Genomic DNA, 26,190 nt, shown 5'->3' with positions numbered 1-26,190 from the left:
ACTGTATTTGCGCATTGATTCAAGTGTCGCAATTCATGCCAGTAAATTTGTATCCTGTGATTTCCAGTAGGCCTACATTGGTTTGCAGTGGTTTCGCATATGATTTCGCGTTGAAACTTTCTTTTATGTGGATTTTCATTCGTTCGATATAGATGGAAACCTACCTATCTTAATTTAATAATTGAGAATATCTTCTCAATTATTATTTTGTTCCCCATTGGGTAATAGGCTCATTTGAACTTTCCGATTTGATTTTGGACAGTTTAAGTCAATTTTTGAACACCACATTATTTAGACTGTGATTTATACTTATGTGGATACTTTTCTCATTGCATTAAATCGGAATTCCCACGTCAATCCTTTTCCCACAAAGTCACTTGATGAACGGTACTGAAACTTTTATATCATGTTCCAATTGTTTTCAGACGGTAGAATCGATTTTCACGTCTTAGTAGGTTAATAAAATTCAGCTAAAGTTCTTTGAACTCACATTTGAACTAAAACACGCTATTTTGCCAGAATAATTCACAAAGTCATTATACGGACTTGAGCAATTGAATTAGCACAAATCTCACGTTTCAATAAAGAGCTGGCTTTCTTTTCTACTGGCTCACAGTTTGTGGGAAATTTTCATGTAAGTCAATGAGATGTAGTTTGCAGAGACATAAAGACAAACAATCCTTTATCCGGTCTGTCTCGTCTTCGGCACCGGAATAGTAGGCTATTCAATGTGTAAACAGGAGACTCTTCTGCTGTGGACTGGTTTTAACCGTTATTTTATCCTGTGACGTTTTAAACTGTATGCCACTCTCATAAAAACGGAAGAGATGTGTGGAAAAATTCAAAGGAAGATGAGAGAGGAGAAAAAAGGAGGCCTAGAGGGAGATAAAGAGTAATTCGGAGAAGAAAAGGAGGAGAAAAATGAAGAAATGATAAGAAAGTAGAGCTGAAAGAGGCAAGAAAAGAAAAGAAAATTCAAAAGAAGAAGGAATTGAGATGAAAATACAGCAAAGGCAAATAAACGGAAGAAGTTCAAAAGAAAAGGCAGCAGCAGAGAAGGAAAAACAGGGGAATAAGATTGTAGGTGGATAAGGAGGAACGTGAAGGAGAAAATGGGGAGAAAAATGTTGAGAGGATGCATCTGCAGATGGAAAAAAGCTGGTGTTTGTGGGAGAGGAGGTAGTGGACGAGATGAAGAATAAAGTTGATCAGAAGATGAAAGGAGTAAGAAAGTTCAGAAAACATAAAAAAGCGGCAGCAGAAACGAATGATGAAGAAGAAGACGATGATCAAGAAGAACAACATGAATATCATGAACAGAAGAAAAGTGTTATCTGAATAGATGAGTTTTTTCAAACTTTATAAACAATTTTTGGAAAATTGATTGACAAAGACTCTGAAATTAATCATTAGAATATCACAGACTTGAGATTTTTAAATGAATGTTTTATTCTACCCTTAAACCTCTACTCACTACTCTATATAAAAAACAATGAATAATTATTTGATGTTCCTCTACACACGATACAGAAGTTGTAGATAGTTATCTTCCAAACTCGCTTGATTCCGTTGGTAAGGTAAAATGTGACTTTTCCATGCAATTCACATGTTTTCCTACACTCTTATCAATTTCCGTCGTAAATATTCATTACAGTCCCTGGCCTTGAACATGAAATGTGCATTATGATATTATCTTTTGTTGCAACACTGTTGAATTTATTTAGAAGGTGTGTGATTTGACTGAAATTATTTTTCATAAGCATGCCACTGACTTCCGCCTACCGTGTGAGACTGCCATCACAGACCTACTAACCTACTGTAAAAGCCATTCCATAAACATTGTTGATTGTTGGAAATTTTAAACCATATACGATTTTCTTACAGTAATATCCGTGATACTAGGTTTAACTCAGTATTCAACTGCTTTTGTTTTACTAAATTATACAATAAAATGTACTGCAAATAAGCTATATGATAGTACTGTACTACAATATAGACTGCAGTATACAAGAGTAGTACATGTTGTGGGTTATTACTGCTGTTTTTATTTAAATAGTTTACTGAAAAGTTATTCTACTGTTTTTATTTTTTTGACGGTAACAGTATCAATAAAAATTTTCTAATAGGTCTATAACTGTAATGCTCAATCCTGAATATTTCATCCTTTCGAAGAAGTTTAATGAAGCAATCCATTTTTTTTTCTTGAAAAACAAAGAAACTATTTATCTGCCTCGGTAGGCTACAGGTGACGAAATCTAGTACTACGGCCTACCTCAATGTTTCTTCAATTACCGTACGCGCGAGAAGATTACACTAGGTCAAGTCAGAGACAATACTGATTCTTAGGCTTATCTTTTCTCTATGGTCAAGTTCACAGTCGTTCTTTTCACGGTCAACACCAGTTATTACGTAAAATAGTTTTGTATATATTTTTCCTTGAATGATGAAAAACTTCAATTTTGAAATCCGTCAAAAACCTATAAATGGATGGATGTCCCTATTTGTTCTTCTAGCATTTTGTAATCTTGTTTCAAACTATTTTCTTTTTAAATAAAAGACTCAATTTAAACGCCAGGTTTCTTAGTAATCTTGTATATGAAAATTACAAATTTCATCCACTCTTTATAAGAAAGTTTTCATGCAGAAATTCATTTTATAGATGGATCTGTGTCTTATTATTTGAAGGAACTCTTTTCTTTATTTTCTCCGAGTGTTTACTGAAATTATAAAATTCAAATTAGTGTAAATTAAAATCAGAGAACCTGTGAGCTTTGATTTATTTTTTTAATTTATTGTTTTTTAGTGTAGCATGCTACTGCTCCAATCCCTACTGCTATTAGTCATTTATTCAAATCTTAATTTAATCCAAATCCCGTTTGAAATACTAACGAAACACATTCTAGAGTCGCATTAATCCAACTGTGATTCAATTAATTCAATTGGGTGTACAGCATCTCTACTTCCTACCTTTTACACAAAACGAAACGAAGCTAACATCTATTAGACAGTTATTAATTACAAATGTAGTGTACTGGTGTAAGTAATTAACGAAATTCATTACATTTGAAATAACCACAACTTCTCTCGTTTCTCTTATTTAAAGTGACATGGAATTTATGTACTCCAGTACACACGTTTCTGGTTTCTCCTCCTGCAACTGAAACACTCGCGAGACCATGAAGTTTTGCTCCAGCTCTTGATTACTTTGCTGATCCTTTAATTAGTTTCTACTCCTCGACCGCAATTCTCCTAACATTTATATACTTAGGGCAGTGTATTGTGAATTTTAATACTTCTGATTGAAGTCAATTTTTTTCAATGTCCCAGTAGGAATTCCGATTTGCCTTCAATCAGATCTCAATGTCGTCATTATTGTCAGAACACAACAGGAAAAGTTGACTGTTGAGATGATTTTGGTGTCCAACCTCATCTTTATCAACCTTGCTAGGGAAACTTGTACCCGGTTTCAATTTTCTGAGCAGTATTCATTCATCCATTAAAATCACATGTAAAACATGTATCTCAACTCTAGAACTGTAGCAAGTTTCCAATTTAACTCGGCCACACTTCTCCATCATCCAGAATTGACGACCAAAATCAACAACTTCCATTCGCAGTGTGGGAATAAGTGGAGTTGAGCAATTGCTGTGCATTAATCGATCGGTACCCCTGAGCACATAACCTCGCGGTCTGTTTGTTTGCAAGATTACTAGCCACTAGCCAGCTAAACAGTGTGGTTGCTATCAACCAACACGGTAGCTACAATATTATACACACTAGACCCCGAAGCATGAGTGAGAACACTGAGCTGCATTCAAGCGCAGTGCCGCCTACTTGCTGGTTGCAAAAATACAAGACGAGTATGTTATCCCATACACTGCTATCTGGCTGTAAAACTCTTTTCACTTGAGAATAATATTTGCTCTATATGTATATTTCCTTTGAGTTCGATACGGAAATGTGGCTGATTCTTTTTTACTGCAGTACGATGTAATGGTAGTAATATAGCTGTATATTCTTTGAGTGGATATATCGATTGCACCGTAGACCGTACGGATCAACGGAGCGAGTAAACAGATTAAACCGTCTTGACCGTCCCAGACACTCACCAGACGTTTATAAAGTCACGAGAACCAACAGACCGAATCAGAGTCCAGAATCCAGTCCTGTATATAGACATATTTCTATGTGTAATGTCTCTTATCCTATACATTTCTCATAAATGTTGGTGCAGTCCCATATCAATATACTGACCTATACACCAGTCATATACAAATATACTACGCATATTTACCCTTATTTACTACGTCTATGTAATATTAACCTTTCCTCCACTTTCAGGTATAAATTCAATCCCTAATAAAACCATACCTTGAGTGCAGTCCCATATTTTAATACGATATTGTAGTCCATTTCAGATCTATGCAAGATCACAACGCGTATTTATGAAGTCCTAAGAAATAGTCTACCAAATATTATGATTTCTACCTATTCATTTTTCAATTTTCTCATATCAAACATTGATGGAAATGATTTTATCGTATATCCTTTTCGAAGAAAAATTGATACGACCAAATTTGATGTTCTCGTACAATTCAGTGTCATAAATCATCAGATTGCAAGTAATAATAATAAAAATAAAATGGAGTGACCTGGCTGGCTCAGGTCTGGTGTCAGAGTTTTCAGGTCGCAACTGATCAATTTCAGGGCCTCTGACATGACCTAACGACTGCCTTTTAGGCAGCCGGACCGACGACTTAACGTGTCCATCCGAAACACAGGTTAGATTGCAATTAATCTTCATATAGTTGTATAATAGGCCTACTTCGGTGAAATTTCTTAGATTGATGAATTATAATGAAGTGTGATGCGATGCATTTATTGTATTGTACATGAATAAATCGTGAGTAATCTCGTTATTATGCAGAGTTTAGAGTTTAGACCCACCTATGTCAATAAAATCTTCGCCAGACCCATATACATCTACTATGCATATATTTGTGTTGTCCGTCTATATAGTATACCATAGATAGGCACATGGATTTCAACATTGTACATAATTATGTGTATATCTAATGCGCCAGTCCCTGTGAAGCTCGAGCTAGCTGCTAGAGCTAGAGGATCAACAGATGTGTTTGTTTACAATAACACTAATATTCTGCGATATCTTAATGGTGATGCTTCGATAACTTGCCTGTGCTAGATCTGGGTTTTAGTTAGATCTGGTTATGGGGATCGATGAGTTATTTTGTTTATATTGATGCCAGTTTCGAAGGTCAGGCAGACATTTTTCTTTGTCCACTAAATCTATGGTGGAGAATGAGATAAACGAAGTTCATGTGTGAGGTTATGTCATAGGTTAGCTGGAAAATCGTGGAAGAGATAAAGAAGTTGTATAGAACAAATTTAAACATAGCAGAGAATGGATAAAATAACAGGAAAAGTAGATAAAATGATTGTATGAACGGGAATCGGAAAGAGAAGACTATAGAAAGATAGAATTTTAAGCTCCAAACAACTAAATAAAATTAAACTTATAACCAAAGGATTTCAAGTATTTTTCTAGAAATGGGCATCTTGTTACCAAGCTAAAATATTTTGAATGAGATGATTTGAGATGTTATCAACCAACGGATTTAAATGAACGTCTATTTTGGCACTATGTTGAGTGTCTATGTTGAGTCTTACTCGAATGAGCAAATATATCCCGCAATTGAATTGGACTCATATCAAATTGAATCAGGTAGAATCTTCGCCCCCTCATTGATACGTCATTTTTCTACGTTTCACTGTACGTTCAATGGAGCAGAATACAAGTTACCGCGTTCGCATCATGAATGATTGATTTCCATTGAATTTCCATTGATTTCTATTTGAATTCCATACGCTGTATATTGGAAGTTGGCGGTGCGAGTCACTGGAACATTCCAGCTATTTCATTATTTTGTTCATATCTACTCCGCTATAATAGAGCCCTGTATATAGCCATATATATTATATATTAACAGAAAGATAGGTATAAATCACCTGCAGTTTGCATCGAAATGAAATATCAGCTGGACTACGGGACTCGCATCGCTTATTCAGCACAGCCAATTAAACTGTCTGATGACGGAAATTAATTACTGGAAAATGCGCCCTTGGCAAAGCTTCGAAGGGTCGGCAGGTTGCGCTGCTTCTTCTTCATCTTTTCTTTTTCTTCTTCATCGTCTTGTTCTTTTTCTTCTTCATCTTCTTGTTCTTTTTGTTCTTCTTCTTCTTCTTCTTCTTCTTCTTTTCTTCTTCCTCATCTTCTTCCTCCAGAACTCCTCCTACACCTCTTCTTGTTTCTTGTTTTTGGCGTCGATGGTACAAACTTCCGTGCTGAGATCATCCTCTTCACACCATTCGCAATGAATGCTAAATTACCAAAAACACCTGACCCGACCCGACCTGACTAGACGTGATGAACTAACCAACCACCTAACTAACGGACGCAAATATCGAGCTCGCTTATTAAGCAGTCATTAGCCGAAGTTGAGATCGATTTCGAAAGTTGGCTCTTCTGCAAATTGTTTATTCAAATTAATCGTGAGCGGATCGAATCGTTTAAATTAGCTCGCTTTCTGCATGTATGAATTGTTGAACAGGTTGGATGACCGATGTCCCTTAAAGGTTGCGCAAAATTGATATTAATTGGTGTACATACGAAGTTAGTTTCACGGTAGGTTAGAGAGGATGACCGGGATCAAACCCGGAACTTTGATGGTTTTTGATTGGTCGGATTCATTCCCCAGTTCTAGTATATAGTTCAGACTCAATTTATACGAGTACTCAATCAATTAGAATATAGTCTACGTCTATACAGTGATAAAAAGGCCGTCAAGGACTCTCCACAAATAAAATATATTGTCGAATTGTGGAATATTTTTATAACCTGATTTTCAACTCTAAAAAATACTGAAAATAGGATATGAATGTTAAGATAGGGAAGAATATTGACTGCCGCGTACTTCCAGAATATTTTTAAAGACCTGATTTTCAACGTTTGAAGAAAAATGTTGAAAGGAGGAATTAGTTGTGATAATAGGAAAGAATAAATTTAATACCGCGTATTTATTATCGATACTTCAATTTATTATCGGGTAATGTATTAAAATGTAAATAATACCGTTTTTTATGAAGCTATTTACTTAGCTCTTGCACATATTTATACAGTATTTGCATATACGGTACTGTACTTCAATTAAAGCATGATTAACTAGGAAAGCTATCACTTTCATTAGAACTACGTCAATACGACCTTGACTCAATTCGTGTTAATGAATGCCATGTGGTGATGGTAATTTACGAGCAGCGGCTTATTTTGCCGCCCAATTGTTTCCATAAATAACATATTTATGGCGTATATTTTTAGGACCAATTTCGTGGGAAAAGAGAGAGAGGGTGGAGTTAAGTGAGAAGCATCTCGGAATTGATGCGACTTGTGTATTACACCAATTCAGAAATGTTGTGTTTTTCTACAATCCACAATACAGGCCTGTGGCTAATGGATTGAATGTAGGTCAATGGATCAGTTCCAGCCATTTATCCCAATTCTTGAGAGCGGCTGAATTCCACTCGCTCTGGTCGATAGCGGGATGCTTTGTGTGTTATTGATAATGGTCGTACGTATATTTCAAAATACCTCCAGTTCTCGAGGAATTCTTATTGAGAAATAACTGACATGAGTGGAAAGAGAGTGCTCACCACATGTGTGTATGCTGTGTTATACGTGTGTACAATGAGTATCTGAGGAATTCTATAACTTCTTACAAATATTCTAATTTGCAGTTAATTGAAAAACAACGCTTAATGCATGACTTAGAAGAGTAATTACTGATAAGCCTGATTGATGTTTAAAATTTTTCAAGAATTGATACTTAGCTTGAGTTAGGTGCAGAAAATTTGAGAAAAGTTAGTTGTATGATTTGGAGAAAAATAATTTATCTAGCCAGTTCAATACATGAAGAAATGATAAATTTTGGTCATAAATCTGAACTTCAAAATATTATAAATCAGTATTCCCTTGTAATCTAGTGACCCTTTCCACCTATAATTTCGAAACAACCAAAGTTAGTCAACCCCCAATTGTTAAAAATAGTACATTGCCCGCCATGCTACGTATTCGACTTCTTAAAATAATTGTCATTAGGTAAAATTATTATCATGCAGAAATAGGAATCAAAACTGAATCACAATACCGTATTAACGTGAATATAATCCACAAAAACATAAAACTATCATCATAAAATTTTTGTATGAACTACTGCTTTTTACTAACTGAACGTTGTCAATTACTTTGAATGTCCACTCACAACACAAGTATTCACTGTTATTCGCTACACATGAGCAGGGACGATGTGCAACCTTTCTGAAATTTCAGCAACGACTGATCTTTTATTGCCGTGAAAAGGTGGTTGCCGAGATGCGACGGGGTGGTTTGGGAGGCAGATGCTGGAGACATGGGCCATGTATCACCTGGAGGCGAGAGAGAGTGAAGATTACAAGAGAGAGTAGGACGGAGAAAACTTAAGCTAGGGGATGAGGGAAGGTGGCGTAGTGCTCTATATTTTTGATTGAGTCTCTCCTACGGAGCGGAACTTCCGTTTTGTGCCAGCTTTGATCTCTGCTTTGCTTTTGTTGGCCTTTAACGGACCTGAAGTGGCCTTTGCAGCTTCCTTCTGTCCTCTCCTTTCCTTCCCTTTCTGATTCGCCGCAATCGCGAGAATCTTGCAGTTTGCTCGACCCATTTCGCTCCCAATTTCCGTTTCCTTCACGTTGTAATAAGTTGTGCGCTCGGCGCTAGAGAACTCCAGGCTCGGCTGTTGTAAGGCGAAAATGTGTTGATGAAGTGAAGAATGTTTTGTACGTGATTGGAGATGGAGATATGAAAGTAGTGTGAGATATCAAAGCGGGTTCCTGGAATAACTTTGCAGATAACATTATATTACTTCTTACTGTAGCAGTATCAGGAATAACGTTGAAAGGGAATAAGACTGCTTATTAAAACAGGAATTTTCTTATTACATTCAATGATCTTATTTCTTTCACCATATTATCTTTTTCTGTGTAAAATATAGTTTGAGAGATACGAGTTTTACATTTTGAAAGTCTGCTAGATTCCTGTTGAGATAAATAGTACTTTGCTGCAGTATTGTTGATATCAGCGGTTGATAAATTTGAGATAGTAATGTAATGATTTCAGTTAAGGTCATTCACATTTAATTTGATTGACATTTTTCAACAATTTTATATTATATGAATAATAATCGGTTTGTCGTCAGTTCAATTTATTCTTACATCATCATAAGGTCAACTTCTTCCTATAAATCAACATCTATAAATATGAGTTTTTCAAGAAATGAGTACATTATTGGCATGGAATGAGAATGCGTATTTTTAATGAATGGTTGATACATTTAATCGCCTTCATTTTTATGTCCTGTGATAATTGAACTTTTTTGAAGTACAGTGAATCACTAATGATGTCCAAAAATATAATTTGTGTGTGAAAGATTTTAGAAAAGTTGGATGATAAGCCTTTATTGCTTGTGATTCTGGTGGTACGTCAAGCTCTACTGACAATTTCAATTTTCAATAAATTTTCTGCAAAAATTGATAATAATTATGAGCAAATTCAATTCCGTATTTTTTCATCTCTTCAATTCCGTATTTTTTCATCATTCAATTACAGCTGTGAACTATATTGAGGAATTTGAGTCACCATTTTTCGATGAATCATGAATTCTGTACTTAGTCTTTCAATGGATAATTATGCTGATAACATCATAATTATTTATATTAATTTAAAGCTGACTCCTGGCGATGAAAATAAAACAGTGCTATATAGCATATAGAGTATAGAGTAAATAAGAATATTTTTGAATCGGCTCAAAAAATTATGAATACGGTAGTTTGTATTCCAATACTTGATCCACAAATACATTTATTGAGCATTCAAGATCATCTCAGGATTATTGAAATAACATAATAGAGAATAAATAGATACATTGTTGTATCAATTCTTCATCTATAATAACATTGGAATATTGGAAAGGTTATAATGTAGTCTTGTGGAAATGAAAGATCCTCCTGTAATTTATCAGTATCTCCCTACTAATGCAATTTTATCCTACACCATCTACAAATTTACTAATTCGCTATAGTCTCATAATTGATGTTTATGCCCATAAGAAGGTTAACGAGTGTTCATAAAAATGATCAAGATCAGCAGCATGAAGTCAACATGAAATCAAGATGTAATCAAATACGTAATAGGAACTGAAAAAGGCACCAGAGCTTAATAGAGTTTTTAATTGCAGATATACCAGTACAACCTTTCGTATTTTAAACTACCAAGTGTCAGTAGCTCATTCATATTGTTCAAATGCTCATACACCCATGCTCAAATATTGGAGAATATCTTCCCTGTTTGAATATTAATTAGATGGCGGAGTTTGGTATGATACCTCATCAACGAAAACGAGTGAATAAAATTGAAGAGGATTTTTCTCAATTTTGTCATTATCAGTTTCCAGTAGACTGATAACAATTAAGCTCAAAAACAGTTCATGTGGAAATTAATGTAACATCACTAGAATATTAAACACAGTAGGCTTACATCAAATCACAATTTGAACATCATCTGATAGCATACAATCACAGCCTTGAGAGAAAAAAATGTAGTTCACAATTACTAGCGTTGGAATGTTCATTGATGTAAGTGAAGAACCCACTTTTTAAGCCTTTCAACGTAAATCATGATCCAACTATAGTGAGATTCACTCTAAACTGTCAGCATTTGTTGAATGGGAATCATTGATGTTATTTATACGGAGAGCTGACATTTCAAAGTGAATCTCACTAGAGGAATGCATGATTCATGAAGATTGTGCACGTTATTCATGATTGAGAGAGAACAAGTTCCACTAAACGTTCCCTGGCAAGGATATCAAACAGTGCTATCTTTCCCCATTGAGTGAACCTTGCTTTACTCTGTTGAATTGTACAATTGACAACTACATGCATTAGTGACTCATTGCTTGGGCAGGTGATACGTTGTGGAAAAATACCTTATAGGGATCTGCGTACTCCACGTATGTTTTACTAATCCTCATCAGGTTTCCAACAACAATTGTCTATTGGATTCAATTGTGGCTATCACTAGAGATCAGTTCGAAAGTAGTGCCTAAATTGGTTCAACAGCTCCACCTTGGTAAAGTTATTGGGTCATCGCGATATTACATGGAATTATTTATTGAATTTCACTCTCTTTGTATTGTTGCCGATGCGGGCTACAATGATTGTCGATTATTTGCTACATGTTTTGAATTGACGACCTCGATTCGGAAAGGGCTCTGCATGCTTATGAAACTGCACGCACAACACCCCCCCCCCCATCGATGTTTGATATTCAATAAAAAATCGCGAAGGAGACGGATCGTGTGTGGCCTTTGAGTGTGTTCCTCTTTATTTCAGTTGGATTAAATTGCGAATGTATTCAGTGCAGGTAGACAATACACATCACGCAAGGCTCTGGCTTGTTGTTTACGTCAATGTCTTCGGCATTTGAAGTATGCATTTTGCATATCGTTGAGACTTTGATCGTCTCCCGATTCATGATTCAATCAAGTCTTGTTTCCTCGTCTAGCACTCTTCCCTCTGCTCTTCCATTTTTTGAATATCTATTTTGAATTTTTACATTGTTAGCTGTGTTGTAGGCCTAGTGAAGTCCTAGCACAGGCTACAGATTTAGTTGTTTATTCAGTCTATAGTTTCAGCTTTGAAATAATGAAATATTCAAACATGATCCCTGCACTTTTACAACAGTAGCTTTGGTAAGTGATCATGACAGAGTATTGAATTATCCAATCCCACCAGTTTTTAAAAGTTCAAAACATAGCAAATTCATTGAATATTTACATCCTACTCCTCATATTCATATTGCACAATTTTCTCACATCTGAAGATAAAATATAAAATTCAGTTTATAGATTCTATTGTACTGGATATTTCCTGTATACACACTGACCTTGTTAATCAATTCAATTTCAAATCCTACAATATGTTTCACGTTTAAAACATTTCACAAAACACATTCTACAACTCCTTACCTTTAGCACTATTCTCCTAAACACGAATTGCAAATGTTGTGGGCGATTCAAGCATTCTGGAAACTACATGGTCAGTACATACACGTGACTTTGTGTCTATTCAAACGATTCCCCATTTAAATCCTTTACATCCTACAACTACTACTCCTCACTAGCACGATCCTCCTTACACCCAAACACTCCATTAAAAATGCATTGATTCAATAAAATTGCAGTGGTGATTGCAAACTAGAATTTGTGTCTATTCAAATTATACAAGAACGACGATGTTGTTGATTGATCATTGGATGCAGCAAATCACCAATTTCACGAGTGGGTAGTCGCCCGCCGTTTGTTGTGGGGGTGCTGCACTGGGATTCTGCGCCTCTTGTTGACTGTAATTAGCACTATGAAATGCGACTTGGTGTGGGATGAACATGAGCAAGCAATTGGCCAGCGTTGTTGAAGGAGTAAGGCAGTCAGCAACAAATGATGTCACCAGCAAATTGGAAGTGATTGTGTGAAAGTGGGCGAAAAAAGGAATTAAGGCTTCATCAACGTTGCAGGGTTGGGTGTCGTGATTGACGAGTAGTTCTATTATTGGAATTTCTTGTCGTAAATCTTCAGTCTGATTGGCTATTTACACGAGTAATGAAACTGAACCTTCAAGATTGGGAGGGATTTGTCTAGATTACGAGTTTCAAAAGTATAGATCAAGAGTAGAATCAAGAAAATTAGAAATGTGAATCACAAAATTACAAAGAAAGTTGAAAGAAGAAGGAGGAGGTTGATAAAAAAGGTAAAGTAATGTTGACCATACGTCCAGACACAGTTATATCAATTCAAAATCATATCGTGATGAAAAATTCTAATCACATATACAAAATTTGTTCGTGTGACCAAATCTCTATTCTCGGTAGTGAACTTGTCATGATTTTTTTATTTTAACCTTGAATAAATAAGTTTAAAAATTATATTGATTAACTTGACGTTGATCGAACCGTGATGCTCTGTCAGAAATCTTGTCGTATATACTTTGATATTCATATTTTAATGAACCTGATTACTTGATACATACGTAGGCTAAAATACGACAAAATACGATAGTAGGCTGAAGAACGTAGGTGAAACTATTACAACCTCGACATTGATCTTGATACTCCACACCAATGTCATTGACCGTTATGGCCTTACCCAGATCAATCAGTAATAATCTAGACACTGACATTGATATCTATAGCCGCCAAGAACCTTCCCTAAAATATAATCAAAATCTAGATTTTCTTCTTGTTAATAACGTATTCACATAATTTCCATTGACTTCAGCGAGGATCAGCAAGACAATTACGTGATATTTTATTCTTCAAAATGAATATTATCGATTGATGATAGACTGTGATCTAGGACTCGCCCGTGCCCTGACCTATCAGAATTAATTGAACGTTGACTTGATCTGATCCAACCGTGTTCCATTGTATGAATCTTTCCAGTTTAAAAATACGTTGTAGAGTGTTACATCCGTTAATTAGCGCCCTCTGTCTCTTCCCTCTTATTAGTGGAACCAGGCATGCAGACATGCCCCCCCCCTCAAAGGCTGGAAGAGAGGAAATCACACCCACTGTCGACTGATGGATTAATAGTTGAATTTTTAATTAATGATAGGCGGGCAAGTTTGTGTGCCTGTCAAGGTGTGATGTGGCTGCGGGTGGCCGCAGGGGCTCTGCCCTCCCCCCCCCCTCCTAAGGCACCCTCAAGGGCCACTCCCTTTTGTTTTGGTTCGTTTAGTAGCACGAAATCCGCATTGCCAGGCACGCTATCTATTCGGCACTAGTAGCTAACTGGATTGGAGGAGCCCCCATTTCCTAGCTGGCTCTGTATCTTTTAGCCGGCAGACGAGAACTTTTATCAATGTTGTTCTTGTAATAGTTTTAATATAGATACTCTCTTATCATTTCAATCATTTTCTCCCCACCCAATTATGATTGAGGGTTGGTGCTGCGTTGGTTTCTCTGGAGAACTCATCTCCATCTCACCTGGTTTATAAAAGAGTTGATATTGATCATTTGATGTACTAATTGGAAAATTATCATGTTTGAATGGTGAAGCCTACTCCTTTGCTTGTGAGCTGAAATATTTGTAATAAGGTTGGCTAAGTTGTTGAATAGGCTCCCACTGTACAGTTGTCGTCTTGAATCTTGAGTGTAGGAATGGGTGTGTTAAATTGGTGTCAAGAATAATATCTTCTTATTTTTCTCAGTATAGCTAAAAATCTCAGGGGAGAATTCTTCAACGTGTACGTAAATATTAATAAGAGAACCGAGTAAACATTTGTGAACAGAAGCTTTCTAGATGTCAAATGGCAAATAAAGGTATTTAGAGGTACATGCAATGGAACCGGTAAATATTGTTGACATGCTTCCCTCGCATGTTAATCCCACGCATGAATTGTGTTGTTTAGCGTTGGTTTTTCCATTTACATTATTCGAATGAAAGACAGACGATTGTGTACGTTTTGTGTGTGGAAAGGTGAACAGATCTTTATTTAAATTTATGCGAGTGCCGCGAAATCGGTCCTGCTTCGTCACGTTCAACGGGCTCTTCTCTCTCCCTCATTCACTCTTCCTCTCTTTCTTTCTCCTTCATTTCTCTCTTTTTCACCCCCTCTTCCTCTCTTGTTGTTCCGCTGCTTGAGAAATTCGTTCTAAAGTAGTATTTTTAAATCCTTCCCACGCTTTCCATAGCATTCAATCTAGTTAGTTATTCCTCCTAAACTTGGTTGAACCTTCTAAACCCAAAACGTTCGTTGAGTCTTAAAGTATAGATTATAGGTAAATTGTATAGAATATCCTGAGATAATAGATAGGTGTCGGTCTACGAGTTTTGAGCCTACAAATCAGGATAAATCTTTCCTGTTGAACATCCATTTTTAAGCTAACCTACAGCTCATCTAAGAGATTCACTAACTTGATAATGGATATACTTATGTAATCTTTTGATTGAGCACTGATCCTATTCCAATCAACTAGGAATCACAATTAGGATATCACACTAAACATTCTTTGTTGTATTTATTTTTAAAGTTGCTGGTATGGTAAGAGATTTTAAACTGAAATGATAAATGAATCAATTGCGATCATTTTATTGATCTCATATATATTTGTTAAAACAAAAGTTTTCTCGTTAGAAATCAAATTATGACCATCTTATAGGCTTGATGTGTGTTCTATTACCACTTACAATAAAATTATATTTTCTCTCATTTGATGTATTGTCTATTTAGTAAGTTTCGAGTTATTACGTCACAGTTAAACTTTAGAAATGACTTTGTAATCCAATCTAATATAATGCTAATTTTATTTTTCTGATGGGAACCATGTTCATAGCCTTTAACATTCCAAAAGAGTTTCAGCTCGAAGTTATTACATTCCCCAATTTATTAAAAATTCATATTTCTTTTCATTTCATTGCAGTACCCTATATCCTCTACTGATAAACAGATACTTTTTCCTGTACTCCTCTTCTCCATCAGCCTAATATAAAGGAAAGAATGGCATATCTTCATTTGAAAAGTTTCATCTCATGAATTATTCAGGCATGCCGAACCATATCGGAATGGATATAGTTTTCCTCTTTGACGATATGCTAATGCAGCTCCGTCATCTGGGAGATCGTGTCTTTCTGTGTAGAATTCGTTCTACACGCAATGTTCGAGTAATTCATAAAACATCGATGATGATGTACCGAAAACGCATTTTCCAAACCCCTAGGGAAATTATTTGAAATGTTAGTCGATGGTCTTTTTTGTAGGAAAGTGTACTTTTTGAACAGAAACGTTTATTGATTGGGATTTGGATTCAAATTGCAGTCTACATATGCTTCATTTTTGTCTGTTGGAGTGTGTGAAAATATAAAGGATATGATTCAGGTGTAACGATTTCATTCGTAATATTAGTTTAAATCGAAACTAAAGAAAAATATAGCATCAATAAAAGTTAGAGAAGATGATGAAGAATTGAGAGATAGATGTGGAAATAGAAACTCGAGAATGTGGGACATGAAAATTGGAATAGCTTGAAAGATTCCTGAACCATTCTCCAGAACATGGAAAATATGTTTTAATATTCCTCCGATCGAAAGAAAGAATTCCTTCAAGGAAAAGGGAATTATGAAGAGTGGGGTAGGGGAAAAAAGTTAAAAATCTCGAACAAAAGAATGTATGTACTTAGAAAAATGGATTAAAGGAAAAATTCATCCAGAAGAGTCAAATCATCTTAAAGTCGTCACAGTTTGTGTGTAAATGAACAAATTTCCATCTCCTGTTGTTGGGAAGTTCGTTTCTGACTTGCTCCAGCTCTGGCCATGTGAAAATTATCCGGTATTCTCTTGTTTAGAAGCAGCCAAGACAAGGCTGTTTAGACTTTCAGGACACGTTTCAATTACGATGCCACTCGACCCAGGCCGAACTACCCAGAAGCCCAGATAAGAAAATGATAATAAGCCGAAATTCGGTTCAAAACGATGACGTTATTTATTCAAATTTTCTGCACATATATAACTGATAGAGAGAGATTATTAAATTTATAAAAGAAAGATATTAAAATTCTCTTCACGTAAAGGCTGGAGTCATTAGAGAGGGTTATTTGTAAAGGAAAATTGATTGAGTTTCAGTAGGTTAAACGCTAAACCTACATACTGAAGGAGTTGAAACCCTTCGATCTTGTTTTTTTCATAACCTCATAGTTCCTCTATAATACATTCTGAATATTAATTAATCAACGTGGATTTTTATGGGACACAGTTTACCAACTCAATATTTATTTACAAGCTCGGTTAGTATTGAATTTCCATATTGAAATCCTTGTAAAACATAATTGTTCCAATTTCAGAAAAATATTATCATTTTTCAAAACGATCAACACTCTTTTAAAACGTCTACTTCTTACAATATTATTTTGTTTCAGAACAATGAGTGTGGATGGTACTTAACCTTTTAATTTATTTCCATTCTCTCTGATAATGAGTTGAACTTTATTCAAATTTGGATTGTGTATCCATTGGTTCAGTCCATTATAAAACAAAACTTTTGCTGTAAAAATATAAATGTTGACCAATTAATATTTTCCAAATTATGGAAAGAAGCTTGGCTCCATTTACTGCTTCTCTTTCTTTACTCCTTCCAACAAAATGAAAAACATCTAAACATTAACGATCACCAAATACTTTGTAAAAATACAGAAGCAGTACTAAAATCAACTAGTTAATTGAAAGATAGAGGTTGATAAACTTTCCAATTACTGTTATCAAGTGTTTTAACAACTTATCATTATCAACAATCTTATAAAAAGAAGCATTTTTAGTTAAGTGAAAGCTATATTCCAAACATTACAGTATTGTTCTTGCTGAACGGATATTGTTGTTTGTGAATTTTACAAATTGAGCCACATAAATAATAGAATTTGTTGTTATAAAAGAGCTCGGAAACAATCAGCTTCACTGATGAAATCATAAAGTTTGTTCAGCTCTATTGCGAAACTGTGAAAGTGGAAATCCTTTCCGCAGTACTCCTCCATTCATGCTGTACGTCACTGAAAACTCTTCATGTCATTATTTGGCACTAATAGAGCCCAAATGACATGGAAAAGTAAAATTGATCCCTATTATTTTCTTATACAAAGTATTCAATTAGCCGCGCTTATTATCTCATCAGGAGCACTGACAACTTAATAGGAGGTCCGCGGTTAGTTGATTTGCAACTTTCAGAAGTTGAAGTATCGAGGGAACAGTTTAATTAAATGATCACTTTGTTGGTTAATAATATTAGTTCGATTCCATTTGAATTACTGTCGATGAACTTTTTTCTCAATTATTTTTAGATAGAATTTTTTACAATAATAGAGCATTGTAACGAATCCTATCTAGAAATAATTCTTGCAATTTTTTCGTTATCTCTCTATTCTCTACTTCTACAAAGTCAATGGGATCTTCTTGAACTTGGATTTGGAAGGGAAATATCTGTAGATATAAAACAATGAATGAATGAGCTAATTTGGGATGGTAATTGTTTTCAGTACACTGAGTATTCAATAAGATTTTGTAGGATTTTAGGTGAACTTTTAGGTGAACTCGATAGCAAGAAAAAAAAGTAACAATATGATAATATTAATAATAATGTATTATAGTGCCACTTTGATGTCGGTTTGAAGCAATGTTCTTTAAATTTGAAATAAAAACGTAAAATGAAGTGAATTCGCTTGTAACTTGAAGCAAATTCATCTTGTCCAAAATCAATTTAATGTCCTCAAACTAAGATTTCAAATAGAATAACTATTATGAAATTTCTCCAGGCCGTTTGACCAATGTAGACTTGGAAGTCTCAACGATGACTTGCAAATTTCTACAGCAAATTTCATCTTGTCCAAAATCAATTTAATGTCCTCAAACTAAGATTTGAAATAGAAATCTAGATGATAATTAACTATTTATGAAATTTCTCCAGGCCGTTTAACCAATGTAGACTTGGAACTCACAACGATTTCAATGTTGTAGGTAGTGCACGATATGATGATGATTAAATGAAGTATAGTGCCATGGCAACCGAATGCAGGTTGAAACAATTCTTGAAATTTGACGTCAAAACGAAAACGAAATAGCATTGAAGTGATTTCAAGGACGCTGGCCCTAGTCAAGGTTACCTGGAACAGCCTGCACTGCGCTATTGATTTTCCCTACTGCGTACTCGTACAAGTTCTCAGTACTCATTGCTCAATACTCATTACTCAGTACTCGCCACAAATAACAATGATAAGACCGTCTAGTTCTGTATGATTTTCATATTAGGCGACATTCTTTCCCATTCATGCCAGATAAAAAAACCGTGTCTAAATTCAAATTTGAGTAATTGTAATGGAATTTTAATGTAAGGAAATTGAGGCTGATGAACCGCTTTTTTCACCAGTAATTTGTGGGTCATTGTTGTGCGATCCCAGGAATCATCAGGTTACCTTGATAAAATCGAATTGAATATATAATTTAGTTTTCAATAGTATAATTCAGGAAAAGAACAATACCAAACATGAATTTATTTTATTTGTGTAACTCATTCAAAAGAAGAAGATATCAAATACTATTAATAGAGAATAGAATATTAATACGTTATATTTTGATAGTATAACGTTCAAATTAGTGTTTCCACAGCCTCTGCCGTTTGTTTGCATAAATTATGTTACAATTCGATTAAGAAGTATTCAAAATAGGTGTGTTCAGCTTGAATTTCGGGAATTGGATGAATAAGCTTTTGCTCCATTCTCATAAAAGGGTAACGATGATAAATGAGTGTTAAAAGGGGATATTTAGGAGATTGAACGTTAGCAAGAAATCAGTTTGATAAGAAATCATTCGTAGGTTGTTCAGACTAATAGTTATTATGTTCATTAATATCCCTATTATATTTTTAACCCTTCATCGGCCTTTTTCAAATTGTACGTTTCACGTAGGCTATTTCGTGATAATGGAACAGGAGATATAAATGCCATGGGGAAATTTGAGGTTAATTATCACATTACAATAAAGCTCATGAACCTCATTATTTGAATATTTATTTGACTGTTTTAAAAAAACTGTATACCAAGAATCAGATAATTTTCTATGAACATACATTTTCAAACTTGATCATGATTCACTTTTTCAATAGCTCTCCAAAACCCCCAAGTCTCTAATCTTCTAAATCCCCTTTTTTGGAATGAGTTTTCCATTTCTTGTATTCATTCAATAACTCGCCAATCTTGGTCATAATTCAAGCTGGCATTATTTCACGATACACTCTTACATACTAACAACTCCCAGGGTTTCCTGGGTTTATATAACCGACAAAAAATACCAAATCAACCCTCCATCCAACACTTTATTCTCATCAACAGAATACTTACTATTTATGTATTTTGATTATCCAAATTCGAGAATAAATCCGTGATACACTGTGGGTGTGATGATGAGAACACTATAAACAACACACTTCACTCATCTACAATCAAACCGACGATATTTATTTCAAGAATATTAATTAATGGAATCATAAATCTATGGATCAACTTCAACCTCTTAATATAGTGTATTAAAATCTATCCTAAACAGAATTTATAAGTAAAACCGTGTAACCACACAGAAACTGAGAGTAAAAACTCGAGTGATAGCAGACGGCAGTTCGCGCCGACCTCTGAGAAATTTCGAATTCAATGCTTACTCAAGGAGTCTCGCTGACTACTGACTGCTGTCGGCTGATAGGTGGTGTGCAGAGCAGAGCAGGCAGGCGCTGACCCACTTGGTCCCCCCTTTCAGTCTACCCCCCAGATAAGTCTGGGGTGGTTGGGGGGTGGGTGAGGAAGAAGGATGCCATCGAATATGGTGCACTTGTTGCCATTCATTCATTCGTCTGTTTGTTCCGACGATGACGTGTAAATTGAATTTTCAAATTGCCAATCTATAAAATCGCTTTGCCCGGGATGTTATGAGTAGGTTGAAGCGGGTTAATAGGCAGTAACGTTGCTGATGAACTTTCGGAGATGTTTCAATCAAGCTGATCAAACTTAAGTTACAAACCAATATTTATTCTATCATTTGTAACAAAATTATACCAAATTGAAATTAAGTTACAGACATCTCTTTCGAACTCCAATAACAAAATCACCAGTCTGATCGCAGTTTTCATATTTTATCATTACAGTATAAAGGTTTTTCATGGTACGATATTAAACCCACTGTACAAATTTACGGTATACCCACCATATCAGAATCATGCTGTGTTAGTGAACGATTCACCAATAATCACTACAAGCATAGATGAATGTAGAAGAATCTTCCTAATTTCTTGAGTTATTGATCGAAAATTAGAATTAACAAGATATTATGGTTTCAACGATAATATTAGTTTACATGTTTTTTAAATATTTGCAGATCAACAGAAAATTTTTCCAAACTAGCTTATAGCATATAGAACCAAAAGACTTTGAGGAATAAAACCGTGAAAGCAGGAATAAATTATGACTAACCAATCATTATTTAGTTAATTTTATCTGTTGGGGTTATCTGCTTAAGAATAACTTATAACTTATAGCCATTTATTTATTTATAAGGTTAGCAAAAAAATACAAGAATCGGAAAAGAAAAAACAGGCTATTGCCTAAAACTTCTTCAATTTCCTATTTTAGTTTTAAATTGTCCAAATATTATATGTTATGTCCATTCAAATTTCTACACCAAATCACAAGCCATGAGTATATGGCTTCATCAAGATGAATAAAGTGACTAGAGATTTATTCGAAGTTAATGAACCTAGAAAAGCTTCTTTCTACCTTGTGAGCCATGTTCGACGCTGAGAAGTACATTATGATGTAGAAGTGAAAACATGCACTTTACGGCTCAGAGACCTCGAGCAGTAGCCAAGCATTGAATAGAGTAGAATCCACTGCCTTTTTTGTGTGTTATTCATCCAATAAACCCAGAGCTGAATGGAAGAGGCTGTAGATTTCGGAAGAAGGCAAGCTTCGTTTCATTCAGGCTGGCTGTGGGCGAACTAGATGTATACGTGTATGTATATCCGATTTACATAGATATAATTCAATGATCAGGATCTGTTAGGTAGCCAACGGTACGTTACGCGCTCGTGCAGGTGGTTGCGCGTGGGTGGAACAGCTGGTCCAAGTTCAAGGGTGTAGGAGAAAGAAGGAAAGTTGGGCGCAGTGTAGGTGAAAGGGAGAAAAGGAATTTGTGATGTGTGGGTCTGAAAGCATCCCAGCAACACTGAATAACTTGAAGAAGCGTCGCTTGTAGCCTTTCCACGCGTTATCTTGTATCCTTCCTTCTTCGGGAAACCCTTTTCCAAACATTCTTTGTCTCTAGTTTATTTGTTATCCTTATTCCTTTCTTCTATTGTATTTTCTACTGTTTTTACGATTTTTTCCATGTCTTAATCCTGTTTCACTCATCTCAATTTCTACAGTTTTCTTTTCCCTCCTAATGCTTCTCACCATCTTTCAATTCTTTTATATCTTGATCCTTGTCCTCCTCCTCCTCCTTCTCCACGTTCCCCACCTACTATCCTTATTCTTATTTCTTACCTTCTATTCTTCGTGTTCCACTTCTTACCCACTTTTTTCTTTATCTGCCACGTGAATTTCCTTTATCACCTTACTTGTTTTCATATTTATCGTCTTAATATTCTTTCCTTCACTCTTCCTCACTGTTCATATTCTACTCTTCCTGCCGCATTTTTTCTTCTTCGTTTTTCCACACATTTTTTCTCCCCTTCGTTTTTGTCTATTCTCTTCTCTCTTAATTATTTTCCTCTCGTCCTTCTCTCCAGCAACTCGCCTTCCTTTCCTAACCACTATTTCTATTCCCTTCCTTTTTCTTCATGTCTCTCTTCTCTTCTCATTCATCACATTCTCTGCTCTATCTTCTTTTCATCCTCCCATTTCCCCTACCATAGTGTCTCTTATCTTCTCTCCTTTCTCACTCTCTGCATAATCTTTTTATTCTTCCTCTTTCCCTTTCATCGTCTCTCTTCTTCTCTATCTTCCTTATACTTTTTACGAACTCTCACTACACCTTCCCAATGAGTTTCTACTCATCTTCTTCTCATTCTCCTTCCTCTTCATATTCCACTCGATTCTTCCTGTTTTCCTTCCGCTTCAACAATGTTCTTCGATCGAAAATGTGAGAGGAGAAGGAGAAAGGTAACACAATGAGCATGTGTCACGTGGTAGTGACACGCCAAGCATTACATGAGTGTTCTCCAGCACAGATACTTTCTTTGCTTTATCTTCTCAGTGCACACTTCCCACTTGCCACTTCTAGACGTGTTTGTTTACAGCGGAGTGGAGAAGCAAGCGATTCACAGACCTGTCTGCCGTGTGAGTTGAATCGAGAGGGCTCTTTCACACCTGAATGGGTTACTTACGTTCGGTTTTACGGTCTCCGATACCGAAACTGGAATGGAAACAGAATTTTGGTCCCAAGTGTTAGAGTTTAATTGAAAAGTCTGTAATAGCAGAAGAGAAGCTCTATCCTTGCTAATTGAAAAAAAAAATTTTTTGTAGGTTATGTAGAATAGAAGAAACAACAATTTGTTTATTGAATATTTTTAAATTTGCAATTCTCAGGGCATCAGGATTCCACTAAGATACCTCATTCTAGTAAAAAAATATGAAAATATTTTTTTTGTATAAAAATTGTAAATTATAAATCATAACAGAAGTCAGATAATTTATGAAGGATTAGCTTTTCCAGTTTTCAAAAGATTCTTCTAGAAAGACACACCAACCTTCACAATTCAATACTCAATTGCCTTTGGTTCGACTCTATAAGCCTAAGGATGATGTAAACGTATTAAGATTTAAGCGTATTAAGACTGCAGTATTGCGCTGTAATTTATAGCTTTTGCAGCGTACAGAGGTGATTATTAAAGTTGGTGCGTAAATCACATGAATGAAATGTTAATGTTTGACAAGTTATGGAAGGGAAAGGAAAGGTAACAATGTCTGGCTGGTAGTTCAAGGTGTAGTATTGTCCCATATGCACTTGGGTATTGATCATTCGCCTGAAAAGGCATTACGGTCTTTAACAAGCATGTATGTCTGGAGCAAGCATAAATCCTAGTTGATTTTAGTATGCAAGTGTATTGGAACCGCCTATTTCATAGGGTTAATGGTCTGCCAGCCTTACACATAGAATTGAAAATATGTAATTCTTTGGCCTTACTTGATCTTTAAAGTTGAATAGTTCATGAATACACTAGAGGTCCAAATTTAGTGGAACTAATTTCAAGTTCTTATTCAATTATCACAAATACAAAACAATGAAATGTAACTGTCTTCCTTTGTCTTCGCGTTTACTAAACAGTGATCAGCATCCGGATATATTAATATCTATATTTAATACTAAATTTTCATTTATATAATATACAATTATATATTTAATACTAAATTCCCAATTTAATTCATTTAAAGACTATTTTTTATGTCTAATATATTATTCATGAAAAGGCCTAATCCATGACTTTCACCCATCAACCACTACACAGCTCAATTATCAAATTAACCCGTTACGATTGTTGCCAACTAACACGGACACAACGATCAATAATACTCCCAATAAATTACTTCCAATGTCACTCCTTTCCATAGCAGCTAAATTTCCACAAACACTCGATTACATTGTTATAAAACCCTCTGTTGTTACTGGCCACTGACACATTACCGTACACGAAACAACGACAACATCAATTCAATCGTACATTTATAATTGGATGATGCAGTGTACGAACGAAATGTAACAAAGTTTGTTGAGATTTACTTTGAACATTCAGCATTGGTTCTAGGGGAAGGATTCATGTTGATCATAGAGGACGCTGGCAGTTGAAAGTGAATCTTACTATCTGTTTTCTGGTAGTTCACACAAGTTCAATTAGCGAGGGAGTAATTTCAGGTTGGAGTGCAGACTGCATGAGTACTTTGCAATGAATTCACTTCAACAGTCAGTATTTCTTGTAAATAACATTGACGCTTGTCTTTTCAACCGATACTGACACTGTGAAGTGAATCCGACTATACTGTGTACTGCACTGCATCACAGTCTGGCACATTCACATGATGGGGGAAGAACTGGTGAATAGTAGCGCTCACAGGTAGTGAAACAGTCTCGTGAATCCCTCCAGTTTCCACTCTTTCCCACTCACTCCTCCTCTGGTCTCCATGGCAACAGAAGCGCCCAGGGGATTTGGACCAAGAGTCCACGTGCCACGCAATAACGTAGGCCCACGTTGCGGTGTTCAATGTAAACAGAAAGCAGATGGGCAGTGTGTGCGTTGGACTCTTCAAATTTCAATTAAATATTTATAACCGTCTTTGCCAGAGGCTGTAGATCTGTCACCAGATCGCCACTAGTGTATTAGTTTATTCATTTTCATTGATTATTTGTTGTTGTTTCTTATCTACAGAAGTTGTTGAAGTGGCTGCAGCTGCGGTATTCAGTTTTTTGTTGAACCTGCTTGGAGGTCCAACTATGAGGATATGAGGATATGAGGGAGGAGATCATGAATATAAAATGCTGCTCCTGAACGTATTGAATTCTTCTTTCTTCATCGAATTTGTCATTATTTTTAAGTTTGCAGGGATATTGAATGTGGTATCAAATTTTCGCAGTTACATCTGTAAAAAAGGAATTTTTCAAAAATACTAATGGGGAAATTTGCTTAAAAGGGAAGGGCTAAGTGTATCAAAATTGTTCAATTTTATTCTACTTTGCATTTTTGGTAATGATATTATTTCAAGTATATTCAATTGATGTTTTCTCAATCTACGTTTCTTGTTCGAAATTAGTCTTGTTTTCTTTATTGATTCGCCATTAGTTCAAAGTTCAGTCTTGAGTTGTAAGAAAAAAATAACCTCTTTGTATGACAATGTAATGAATTAGAAGCAAATGAAACATATAACATAATGATTTCTGTATTCTGAAATGTTATGCAAAATATTGAAGTATTATGATGTATTTTTGTTTCAGGTGAGTCATCAAAATATATATTTTTGAGCTCTCTATTGTGGTAAGTCAGCTTAAAATTCAAATTTATAGTGATATAAAAAATCATCTAATATATCAGCTTATATTTTTTATATTTGCATGATAAATTTGATAAAATCTTGTAGATGGCAACTGTATATTCATAGCTGTTGGAATCAACCACTGTTGTATAGAATAAGTCAAGAAATCTTCGAACATTCATCAAATGACGAGAATTGGGCTCGAAACAGCAATATAAAAACGTATCGTTTCATTCTTGCGCTCTGCTGCCTAATTTTTTCGAGTATCATTCGATTTCAGTAATCCTTTCAGAACATCATGAAAGAAGTCACTTGTACTCTATTGAACGTTGGTAAGTAAAATGCACCAAGATTTTATTAATGGAGCCTTTTGGTCGCAAATTTCTAGATGAGTGGTATCACTTCATCTACCACTCAATTTCTCGCGGTTTATTGAAATTTCCTCTTCCCGCGACGGTCATAAAACTGCACGATAGCTTTCTCGA

The 26,190-nt window shown here is 35.4% G+C and overlaps 2 protein-coding genes across 4 annotated transcripts in view; one reads left to right on the top strand and one right to left on the bottom strand.

Annotated features, from left to right (window-relative positions):
* The window catches only part of LOC111049748 (mitoguardin), a 244,274-nt gene that overhangs the window by 106,025 nt on the left and 112,059 nt on the right, over window positions 1-26,190 (top strand). The window lies entirely within an intron of this gene.
* Window positions 1-26,190, bottom strand: part of LOC111044763 (protein unzipped) — a 73,913-nt gene that overhangs the window by 12,247 nt on the left and 35,476 nt on the right. Inside the window, exon 1 of one of the 3 annotated variants that reach the window (XM_022329982.2) lies at window positions 20,039-20,397. The exons of 1 other annotated variant lie outside the window; for it this stretch is intronic. The gene's annotated coding sequence lies outside the window, so the exon portion shown is untranslated. Of the gene's footprint in view, window positions 1-8,222; window positions 8,408-20,038; window positions 20,398-26,190 lie in introns of those variants that run through there. One more of the 3 variants, XM_039424070.1, reaches the window with a different exon arrangement.

This window comes from Nilaparvata lugens, chromosome 3 (assembly GCF_014356525.2).
Source record: "Nilaparvata lugens isolate BPH chromosome 3, ASM1435652v1, whole genome shotgun sequence".
NCBI classification, from domain to species: Eukaryota; Metazoa; Arthropoda; class Insecta; order Hemiptera; family Delphacidae; genus Nilaparvata; species Nilaparvata lugens.
The sequence above is the reverse complement of the archived record's forward strand: the minus strand, read 5'-3'. Positions and strand labels throughout refer to the sequence as shown.